This window comes from Salvelinus alpinus, chromosome 21, assembly GCF_045679555.1.
Source record: "Salvelinus alpinus chromosome 21, SLU_Salpinus.1, whole genome shotgun sequence".
NCBI lineage: Eukaryota > Metazoa > Chordata > Actinopteri > Salmoniformes > Salmonidae > Salvelinus > Salvelinus alpinus.
The window spans coordinates 19,330,361-19,343,016 of NC_092106.1; the positions used below are offsets into that span (position 1 = coordinate 19,330,361).

General features: G+C 45.5%; 1 protein-coding gene across 1 annotated transcript in view; it reads left to right on the forward strand.

Moving 5' to 3' along the window:
- The window catches only part of LOC139548459 (solute carrier family 13 member 2-like), a 30,920-nt gene that overhangs the window by 17,811 nt on the left and 453 nt on the right, over positions 1–12,656 (forward strand). The gene's annotated exons all lie outside the window — the stretch shown is intronic.

The following is a 12,656-nucleotide window of genomic DNA, read 5'->3' on the forward strand; positions in this document are numbered from 1 at the left end:
GGTGGTTCCATGCATAGTCGGGTAGTAGGGTGGTTCCATGCATAGTCAGGTGGTAGGGTGGTTCCATGCATAGTCAGGTGGTAGGGTGGTTCCATGCATAGTCAGGTGGTAGGGTGGTTCCATGCATAGTCAGGTGGTAGGGTGGTTCCATGCATAGTCAGGTGGTAGGGTAGTTCCATGCATAGTCAGGTGGTAGGGTGGTTCCATGCATAGTCAGGTGGCAGGGTGGTTCCATGCATAGTCAGGTGGTAGGGTGGTTCCATGCATAGTCAGGTGGCAGGGTGGTTCCATGCATAGATGGTAGTAGGGTGGTTCCATGCATAGTCGGGTGGTAGGGTAGTTCCATGCATAGATGGTAGTAGGGTGGTTCCATGCATAGATGGTAGTAGGGTGGTTCCATGTATAGATGGTAGTAGGGTGGTTCCATGCATAGTCGGGTAGTAGGGTGGTTCCATGCATAGTCAGGTAGTAGGGTGGTTCCATGCATTGTCGAGTAGTAGGGTGGTTCCATGCATAGTCAGGTGGTAGGGTGGTTCCATGCATAGTCAGGTGGTAGGGTGGTTCCATGCATAGTCAGGTGGTAGGGTGGTTTCATGCATAGTCAGGTGGTAGGGTGGTTCCATGCATAGTCAGGTGGTAGGGTGGTTCCATGCATAGTCAGGTGGTAGGGTGGTTCCATGCATAGTCAGGTGGTAGGGTGGTTCCATGCATAGTCAGGTGTTAGGGTGGTTCCATGCATAGTCAGGTGATAGGGTGGTTTCATGCATAGTCAGGTGGTAGGGTGGTTCCATGCATAGTCAGGTGGCAGGGTGGTTCCATGCATAGTCAGGTGGCAGGGTGGTTTCATGCATAGTCAGGTGGTAGGGTGGTTTCATGCATAGTCAGGTGGTAGGGTGGTTCCATGCATAGTCAGGTGGCAGGCTGGTTCCATGCATAGTCAGGTGGCAGGGTGGTTCCATGCATAGTCAGGTGGCAGGGTGGTTTCATGCATAGTCAGGTGGTAGGGTGGTTCCATGCATAGTCAGGTGGTAGGGTGGTTCCATGCATAGTCAGGTGGCAGGGTGGTTCCATGCATAGTCAGGTGGTAGGGTGGTTTCATGCATAGTCAGGTGGTAGGGTGGTTCCATGCATAGTCAGGTGGTAGGGTGATTCCATGCATAGATGGTAGTAGGGTGGTTCCATGCATAGTCAGGTGGCAGGGTGGTTCCATGCATAGTCAGGTGGTAGGGTGGTTCCATGTATAGTCAGGTGGCAGGGTGGTTCCATGCATAGATAGTAGTAGGGTGGTTCCATGCATAGTCAGGTGGTAGGGTGGTTCCATGCATAGTCGGGTGGTAGGGTGGTTCCATGCATAGATGGTAGTAGGGTGGTTCCATGCATAGATGGTAGTAGGGTGGTTCCATGCATAGTCGGGTAGTAGGGTGGTTCCATGCATAGTCAGGTGGTAGGGTGGTTCCATGCATAGTCAGGTGGTAGGGTGGTTCCATGCATAGTCAGGTGGTAGGGTGGTTCCATGCATAGTCAGGTGGTAGGGTGGTTCCATGCATAGTCAGGTGGTAGGGGTGTTTCATGCATAGTCAGGTGGTAGGGTGGTTCCATGCATAGTCAGGTGGTAGGGTGGTTCCATGCATAGTCAGGTGGTAGGGTGGTTCCATGCATAGTCAGGTGGTAGGGTGGTTCCATGCATAGTCAGGTGGTAGGGTGGTTCCATGCATAGTCAGGTGGTAGGGTGGTTCCATGCATAGTCAGGTGGTAGGGTGGTTTCATGCATAGTCAGGTGGTAGGGTGGTTCCATGCATAGTCAGGTGGCAGGGTGGTTCCATGCATAGTCAGGTGGCAGGGTGGTTTCATGCATAGTCAGGTGGTAGGGTGGTTTCATGCATAGTCAGGTGGTAGGGTGGTTCCATGCATAGTCAGGTGGCAGGCTGGTTCCATGCATAGTCAGGTGGCAGGGTGGTTCCATGCATAGTCAGGTGGCAGGGTGGTTTCATGCATAGTCAGGTGGTAGGGTGGTTCCATGCATAGTCAGGTGGTAGGGTGGTTCCATGCATAGTCAGGTGGCAGGGTGGTTCCATGCATAGTCAGGTGGTAGGGTGGTTTCATGCATAGTCAGGTGGTAGGGTGGTTCCATGCATAGTCAGGTGGTAGGGTGATTCCATGCATAGATGGTAGTAGGGTGGTTCCATGCATAGTCAGGTGGCAGGGTGGTTCCATGCATAGTCAGGTGGTAGGGTGGTTCCATGTATAGTCAGGTGGCAGGGTGGTTCCATGCATAGATAGTAGTAGGGTGGTTCCATGCATAGTCAGGTGGTAGGGTGGTTCCATGCATAGTCGGGTGGTAGGGTGGTTCCATGCATAGATGGTAGTAGGGTGGTTCCATGCATAGATGGTAGTAGGGTGGTTCCATGCATAGTCGGGTAGTAGGGTGGTTCCATGCATAGTCAGGTGGTAGGGTGGTTCCATGCATAGTCAGGTGGTAGGGTGGTTCCATGCATAGTCAGGTGGTAGGGTGGTTCCATGCATAGTCAGGTGGTAGGGTGGTTCCATGCATAGTCAGGTGGTAGGGGTGTTTCATGCATAGTCAGGTGGTAGGGTGGTTCCATGCATAGTCAGGTGGTAGGGTGGTTCCATGCATAGTCAGGTGGTAGGGTGGTTCCATGCATAGTCAGGTGGCAGGGTGGTTTCATGCATAGTCAGGTGGTAGGGTGGTTCCATGCATAGTCAGGTGGTAGGGTGGTTCCATGCATAGTCAGGTGGCAGGGTGGTTCCATGCATAGTCAGGTGGTAGGGTGGTTCCATGCATAGTCAGGTGGCAGGGTGGTTCCATGCATAGATGGTAGTAGGGTGGTTCCATGCATAGTCGGGTGGTAGGGTAGTTCCATGCATAGATGGTAGTAGGGTGGTTCCATGCATAGATGGTAGTAGGGTGGTTCCATGCATAGATGGTAGTAGGGTGGTTCCATGCATAGTCGGGTAGTAGGGTGGTTCCATGCATAGTCAGGTAGTAGGGTGGTTCCATGCATTGTCGGGTAGTAGGGTGGTTCCATGCATAGTCAGGTGGTAGGGTGGTTCCATGCATAGTCAGGTGGTAGGGTGGTTCCATGCATAGATGGTAGTAGGATGGTTCCATGTATAGATGGTAGTAGGGTGGTTCCATGCATAGTCGGGTAGTAGGGTGGTTCCATGCATAGTCAGGTGGTAGGGTGGTTCCATGCATAGTCAGGTGGTAGGGTAGTTCCATGCATAGTCAGGTAGTAGGGTGGTTCCATGCATAGTCAGGTGGTAGGGTGGTTCCATGCATCGTCGGGTAGTAGGATGGTTTCATGCATCGTCGGGTAGTAGGGTGGTTTCATGCATAGATGGTAGTAGGGTGGTTCCATGCATAGTCAGGTGGTAGGGTGGTTCCATGCATAGTCAGGTGGTAGGGTGGTTCCATGCATAGTCTGGTGGTAGGGTGGTTCCATGCATAGTCAGGTGGTAGGGTGGTTCCATGCATAGTCAGGTGGTAGGGTGGTTCCATGCATAGTCAGGTGGTAGGGTGGTTCCATGCATAGTCAGGTGGTAGGGTGGTTCCATGCATAGTCAGGTGGTAGGGTGGTTCCATGCATAGTCAGGTGGTAGGGTGGTTCCATGCATAGTCAGGTGGTAGGGTGGTTTCATGCATAGTCAGGTGGTAGGGTGGTTCCATGCATAGTCAGGTGGTAGGGTGGTTCCATGCATAGTCAGGTAGTAGGGTGGTTCCATGCATAGTCAGGTGGTAGGGTGGTTCCATGCATAGATGGGTGGTAGGGTGGTTCCATGCATAGATGGTAGTAGGGTGGTTCCATGCATAGTCAGGTGGTAGGGTGGTTCCATGCATAGATGGGTGGTAGGGTGGTTCCATGCATAGATGGGTGGTAGGGTGGTTCCATGCATAGTCAGATAGTAGGGTGGTTTCATGCATAGTCAGGTGGTAGGGTGGTTCCATGCATAGTCAGGTGGTAGGGTGGTTCCATGCATAGTCGGGTGGTAGGGTGGATCCATGCATGGATGGGTAGTAGGGTGGTTCCATGCATAGTCAGGTGGTAGGGTGGTTTCATGCATAGTCAGGTGGTAGGGTGGTTCCATGCATAGTCAGGTGGTAGGGTGGTTCCATGCATAGATGGGTAGTAGGGTGGTTCCATGCATAGTCAGGTGGTAGGGTGATTCCATGCATAGGTGGGTAGTAGGGTGGTTTCATGCATAGTCAGGTGGTAGGGTGGTTCCATGCATAGATGGGTAGTAGGGTGGTTTCTTGCATAGTCAGGTGGTAGGGTGGTTCCATGCATAGATGGGTAGTAGGGTGGTTTCTTGCATAGTCAGGTGGTAGGGTGGGTTCCATGCATAGTCAGGTGGTAGGGTGGTTTCATGCATTGTCAGGTGGTAGGGTGGTTCCATGCATAGTCAGGTGGTAGGGTGGTTCCATGCATAGTCAGGTGGTAGGGTGGTTCCATATATAAATATATATATTTTTTTATACCTTTCCCCCCCAGTTTCGTGGTATCCAATTGGTAGTTACAGTCTTGTCTCATCGCTTCAACTCGGGAGAGGTGAAGGTCGTGAGCCATGTGTCCTCCGATACACAACCCAACCAGGCCGCACTGCTTCTTGACACAATGCCCACTTAACCCGGAAGCCAGCCGCACCAATGTGTCGGAGGAAACACTGTACACCTGGTGACCGTATCAGCGTGCTTGCTCCCGGCCCGCCACAGGAGTCGCTACGCACACGACCCTACGCACACAGCCAAGACAATGCAGGAGTGGCTTCGGTACAAGTCTCTAAATGTCCTTGAGTGGCCCAGCCAGAGCCCGGACTTGAACCCGATCTAACATCTCTGGAGAGACCTGAAAATAGCTGTGCAGTGACGCTCCCCATCCAACCTGACAAAACTTGAGAGAATCTGCAGAGAAAAATGGGAGAAACTCCCCAAATGCAGGTGTGCCAAGCCTGTAGCGTTATACCTAAGAAGACTCAAGGCAGTAATCGCTGCCAAAGGTGCTTCAACAAAGTACTGAGTAAAGGGTCTGAATACTTATGTAAATTTGATATTTCAAAAAACAGTTTTTGCTTTGTCATTATGGGATATTGTGTGTTGATTAATGAGGGGAAAAAACTATTGAATCAATTTTAGAATAAGGCTGTAATGTAACAAAATGTGGGAAAAGTCAAGGGGTCTGAATATATTCTGAATGCACTGTAGGTCATTCACACATTTTCGATAGGCTACTGCACTCTGTTAAAGATAAGGTACACGTTATATTTTCAAGGTGTGTTTTTATGCCCGTTTTTCTTTTCAAAGAGAGCTAAATAAGAGACCTGCATAATATTGTTCTATAATGTCTCCTGGGTAGACAGCTGCTGTTTAATAGCATATAGGATGTGTCCCAAATGGCACCCCGTTTCCTCCATTGTACACTCGGTTTGACAGGGCGCAGGTCAAAGGTGCATAGGGTGCCATTTGGGATGTTCCACTGAATCACTGGGAGAGTAAATAAATATCTATTTTATATACCTTTACCATGAGCCAAGAGTGGAATCACTAAGTTATAAATCTATTTATGTTCCCTGGGGGTTGGGAGTGTTCTTTTTAGAGTTTTAAAACATGAACTCATAAATCATGATATTTAAGGACACAATATTCCTCTCTTTCTGAGTAAACCAGGTCATCAACATGTTACCTCTCTCACCTGCCTCTCACATTGGCGTCAAACATCATCAAGCTACCCACATACAATACCACATACAGTACCCACAGTATTGTTCGATAAGAAACACTGTGTTTTACATGTGTTATAAACATCACTTTGTTAAAATAATTTAGTATTGGCAGTTTACACAACTTTAGCATCTAGCTCTCTGCCAGGTCACTGGCATCAGGATTGTCTGTACTGTAGTCAAGCTACCCTGTCTGGCCTGACCTGGCTGTGTGTGGCATCTTCACCTAGCATCTCTTACCTAGGTTACCAGTCTAGTAAGAGCAGAGCTCTGATTGGCAGCTCTCTATTATTTCCAGGGCAGCTGTTGTCAGGTGTTATCAGGTAAGCAGTTATCCTTTAGCTCGAAAAGCTATCGCCAGTTTTGTACAACGCGACTCAGACCAGAGCATACCTATTTTCTCTCCATATCCCCGGATTTCTACCGCAAGCTCTGGACATTTACACCTGGATCTTGCAGCTAGCTAGCTGCTATCCGAGTGACTATTGGCTAACGTCGGTCCCGGAGCAAACATCAATTATTCCGGAGCTAGCCAGCTGAAGAGTTCCATCAGCCACTCCTGGGCTACAATCACCTATCCGGACCTGTTTTACTGTCGATACGGAGCCCCACCGGGCCTTCACGACTGGACTACCGACGTTATCTGACCGAGAGAGTTATCCAACTGGCCCCTCCGCTGCCTGAACGCCCATCTGCGGCCCGCTAATCGTTAGCTGTCTTATCGGCTGCAATCTGATTAGGTCTATCGGACAATTTTCTTGGGCCACTATAACTATAACTATTTTGACAATTGGATTGGTCCCCTCTACCACACGGAACCCCACTAATCTACCGACGGAAACGTACGAGGTGGCTAAAAACAGACCTCCATCTTCTGCCAGCTTGCTACCCATGGCCCGGCTAGCTGTCTGAATCGCCGTGACCCCAACCAACCTCACTACTCACTGGACCCTTATGATCACTCGGCTAAGCATGCCTCTCCTTAATGTCAATATGCCTTGTCCATTGCTGTTCTGGTTAGTGTTTATTGGCTTATTTCACTGTAGAGCCTCTAGCCCTGCTCATTATACCTTATCCAACCTTTCAGTTCCACCACCCACACATGTGAAGACATCACCTGGTTTCAATGATGTTTCTAGAGACAATATCTCTCTCATCATCACTCAATGCCTAGGTTGACCTCCACTGTATTCACATCCTACCATACCTTTGTCTGCACATTATACCTTGAAGCTATTTTATCGCCCCCAGAACCCTGCTCCTTTTACTCTCTGTTCCGGACGTCCTGGACGACCAATTCTCATAGCTTTTAGCCGTACCCTTATCCTACTCCTCCTATGTTCCTCTGGTGATGTAGAGGTGAATCCAGGCCCTGCAGTGCCTAGCTCCACTCCTATTCTCCAGGCGCTCTCTTTTGATGACTTCTGTAACCGTAATAGCCTTGGTTTCATGCATGTTAACATTAGAAGCCTTCTCCCTAAGTTTGCTTTATTCACTGCTTTAGCACACTCTGCCAACCCGGATGTCCTAGCCGTGTCTGAATCCTGGCTTAGGAAGACCACCAAAAACTCTGAAATCTCCATCCCTAACTACAACATTTTCAGACAAGATAGAACAGCCAAATGGGGCGGTGTTGCAATCTACTGCAGAGATAGCCTGCAGAGTTCTGTCCTACTATCCAGGTCTATACCCAAACAATTTGGACTTCTACTTTTAAAAATCCACCTCTCTAAAAACAAGTCTCTCACCGTTTCCGCCTGCTATAGACCACCCTCTGTCCCCAGCTGTGCTCTGGACACCTTTTTTGAACTGATTGCCCCCACATCTATCTTCAGATCTCGTGCTGCTAGGTGACCTAAACTGGGACATGCTTAACACCCCAGCCTTACTACAATCTAGCTTGATGTCCTCAATCTCACACAAATTATCAATGAACCTACCAGGTACCACCCCAAAGCCATAAACACGCCCTCTAAATACACCTCTGCTGTTTTCAACCAAGATCTCAGCGATCACTGCCTCATTGCCTGCATCCGTAATGGGTCAGCGGTCAAACGACCTCCACTCATCACTGTCAAACGCTCCCTGAAACACTTCAGCGAGCAGGCCTTTCTTATCGACCTGGCCCGGGTATCCTGGAAGGATATTGACCTCATCCCGTCAGTTGAGGATGCCTGGTTATTTTTTTTAAATGCCTTCCTCACCATCTTAAATAAGCATGCCCCATTCAAGAAATTTAGAACCAGGAACAGATATAGCCCTTGGTTCTCTCCAGACCTGACTGCCCTTAACCAACGCAAAAACATCCTGTGGCATTCTGCATTAGCATCCCCCGTGATATGCAACTTTTCAGGGAAGTTAGAAACCAATGTACACAGGCAGTTAGAAAAGCCAAGGCTAGCTTTTTCAAGCAGAAATTTGCTTCCTGCAACACAAACTCAAAACCTTTCTAGGACACTGTAAAGTCCATGGAGAACAAGAGCACCTCCTCCCAGCTGCCCACTTTACTGAGGATAGGACACTCTGTCACCACCAATAAATCCACTATAATTGAGAATTTCAATAAGCATTTTTCTACGGCTGGCCATGCTTTCCACCTGGCTACCCCTACCCCGGTCAACAGCACTGCACCCCCCACAGCAACTCGCCCAAGCCTTCCCCATTTCTCCTTCTCCCAAATCCAGTCAGCTGATGTTCTGAAAGAGCTGCAAAATCTGGACCCCTACAAATCAGCCGGGCTAGACAATCTGGACCCTTTCTTTCTAAAATTATCTGCCAAAATTGTTGCAACCCCTATTACTAGCCTGTTCAACCTCTCTTTCGTGTCGTCTGAGATTCCAAAAGATTGGAAAGCAGCTGCGGTCATCCCCCTCTTCAAAGGGGAGGACACTCTTGACACAAACTGCTACAGACCTATATCTATCCTACCCTGCCTTTCTAAGGTCTTCGAAAGCCAAGTCAACAAACAGATTACCAACAATTTCGAATCCCACTGCACCTTCTCCGCTATGCAATCTGGTTTCAGAGCTGGTCATGGGTGCACCTCAGCCACGCTCAAGGTCCTAAACGATATCTTAACCGCCATCGATAAGAAACAATACTGTGCAGCCGTATTCATTGACCTGGCCAAGGCTTTCGACTCTGTCAATCACCACATCCTCATCGGCAGACTCAATAGCCTTGGTTTCTCAAATGATTGCCTCGCCTGGTTCACCAACTACCTCTCTGATAGAGGTTAGTGTGTCAAATCGGAGGGCCTGTTGTCCGGGCCTCTGGCAGTCTCTATGGGGGTGCCACAGGGTTCAATTCTTGGGCCGACTCTCTTCTCTGTATACATCAATGATGTCGCTCTTGCTGCTGGTGAGTCTCTGATCCACCTCTACGCAGACAACACCATTCTGTATACTTCTGGCCCTTCTTTGGACACTGTGTTAACTAACCTCCAGATGAGCTTCAATGCCATACAACTCTCCTTCGGTGGCCTCCAACTGCTCTTAAATGCAAGTAAAACTAAATGCATGCTCTTCAACCGATCGCTGCCTGCACCTGCCCGCCCGTCCAGCATCACTACTCTGGACGGTTCTGACTTAGAATATGTGGACAACTACAAATACCTAGGTGTCTGGTTAGACTGTAAACTCTCCTTCCAGACTCACATCAAACATCTCCAATCCAAAGTTAAATCTAGAATTGGCTTCCTATTTCGCAACAAAGCATCCTTCACTCATGTTGCCAAACATACCCTCGTAAAACTGACCATCCTACCGATCCTCGACTTCGGCGATGTCATTTACAAAATAACCTCCAATACCCTACTCAATAAATTGGATGCAGTCTATCACAGTGCCATCCGTTTTGGCACCAAAGCCCCATATACTACCCACCACTGCGACCTGTATGCTCTCGTTGGCTGGCCCTCGCTTCATACTCGTCTCCAAACCCACTGGCTCCAGGTCATCTACAAGACCCTGCTAGGTAAAGTCCCCCCTTATCTCAGCTCGCTGGTCACCATAGCAGCACCCACCTGTAGCACGCGCTCCAGCAGGTATATCTCTCTGGTCACACCCAAAGCCAATTCTTCCTTTGGCTGCCTCTCCTTCCAGTTCTCTGCTGCCAATGACTGGAACGAACTACAAAAATCTCTGAAACTGGAAACACTTATCTCCCTCACTAGCTTTAAGCACCAGCTGTCAGAGCAGCTCACAGATTACTGCACCTGTACATAGCCCATCTATAATTTAGCCCAAACAACTACCTCTTCCCCTACTGTATTTATTTATTTTGCTCCTTTGCACCCCATTATTTCTATTTCTACTTTGCACATTCTTCCACTGCAAATCTACCATTCCAGTGTTTTACTTGCTATATTGTATTTACCTTGCCACCATGGCCTTATTTTTCTACTGTATTATTGACTGTATGTTTGTTTTACTCCATGTGTAACTCTGTGTTGTTGTATGTGTCGAACTGCTTTGCTTTATCTTGGCCAGGTCGCAATTGTAAATGAGAACTTGTTCTCAACTTGCCTACATGGTTAAATAAAGGTGAAATTAAAAATAAATTAAAGCAGTAAGCAGGTGTGTACAGGGAGCCCCCATGTCAGCACCTGGGCCAAATAACCACAATAAAAACTGACAATAACAGAATCGGTGATTGATTGAAAGTTCTCATTCATATGTATATGTATATGTGTTCTGATTTGCTGAACTGATTACATATAAGAGTACCAGATGCAGTATAAGTCATTCTGATGACATGGCCCAATTAGAGGCAGCAGGCAAGCAACACAACAAGAGGTTTAGGTCACAGTAAGTCAGTCTGTTATCTCCTGTGGGGATAGCCATCGTATGGTTTCCTTTCTCTTCTGATGTTCAAGTGGTGTTTGTTGGTATAGCTTGATTTAATCATTGGCACCGACACTACCTGGAGAAAAATAAACTGTAGTGTATTGTACTCTAGTAATGACACACATCATTTCAGAGTTAACAAACTGGCAACACTTTACGTGAAGTAGCCCCTATACCTATATAGCATACTGTAGATATGTAATACACTGTAGATATGTAACATACTTTAGATATGTAACATACTGTAGATATGTAACATACTGTAGATATGTAATATACTGTAGATATGTAACATACTGTAGATATGTAACATACTGTAGATATGTAACACACTGTAGATATGTAACACACTGTAGATATGTAACATACTGTAGATATGTAATACACTGTAGATATGTAACATACTGTAGATATGTAACACACTGTAGATATGTAACCTCCTGTGATATGTACCATACTGTAGATATGTAACATACTCTAGATATGTAACATACTGTAGATATGTAATATACTGTAGATATGTAACATACTGTAGATATGTAACATACTGTAGATATGTAACATACTGTAGATATGTAATACACTGTAGATATGTAACATACTGTAGATATGTAATACACTGTAGATGTGTAACACACTGTACATATGTAACACACTGTAGATATGTAACATACTGTAGATATGTAACATACTGTACATATGTAATATACTGTAGATATGTAACATACTGTAGATATGTAATATACTGTAGATATGTAATACACTGTAGATATGTAACATAATGTAGATATGTAATACACTGTAGATGTGTAACACACTGTACATATGTAACACACTGTAGATATGTAACATACTGTACATATGTAATATACTGTAGATATGTAACATACTGTAGATATGTAACATACTGTAGATATGTAACACACTGTAGATATGTAATATACTGTAGATATGTAATACACTGTAGATATGTAACATACTGTAGATATGTAATACACTGTAGATATGTAACATACTGTAGATATGTAGCATACTGTAGATATGTAACACACTGTAGATATGTAATATACTGTAGATATGTAATACACTGTAGATATGTAACATACTGTAGATATGTAATACACTGTAGATATGTAACATACTGTAGATATGTAATACACTGTAGATATGTAACATACTGTAGATATGTAACATACTGTAGATATGTAATATACTGTAGATATGTAATACACTGTAGATATGTAATATACTGTAGATATGTAACATACTGTAGATATGTAATACACAGTAGATATGTAACATACTGTACATATGTAACACACTGTAGATATGTAACATACTGTAGATATGTAATACACTGTAGATATGTAATATACTGTAGATATGTAACATACTGTAGATATGTAATACACTGTAGATATGTAATACACTGTAGATATGTAACATACTGTAGATATGTAACATACTGTAGATGTGTAATACACTGTAGATATGTAACATACTGTAGATATGTAACATACTGTAGATATGTAACACACTGTAGATATGTAACATACTGTAGATATGTAACATACTGTAGATATGTAATACACTGTAGATATGTAACACACTGTAGATATGTAACATACTGTAGATATGTAATACACTGTAGATATGTAACATACTGTAGATATGTAATACACTGTAGATATGTAACACACTGTGGATATGTAACATACTGTAGATATGTAACATACTGTAGATATGTAATACACTGTAGATATGTAACATACTGTAGATATGTAACATACTGTAGATATGTAATACACTGTAGATATGTAATACACTGTAGATATGTAACATACTGTAGATATGTAACACACTGTAGATATGTAACATACTGTAGATATGTAACACACTGTAGATATGTAACACACTGTAGATATGTAACACACTGTAGATATGTAACATACTCTAGATATGTAACATACTGTAACACAAGTGGAATCCCAGGGTTGATAGGATCCTGATCTAAGGACCTTAGTTGGCTGATACAATTGTAACAAGGCACAGTGTATAATTCACTTCACGGAA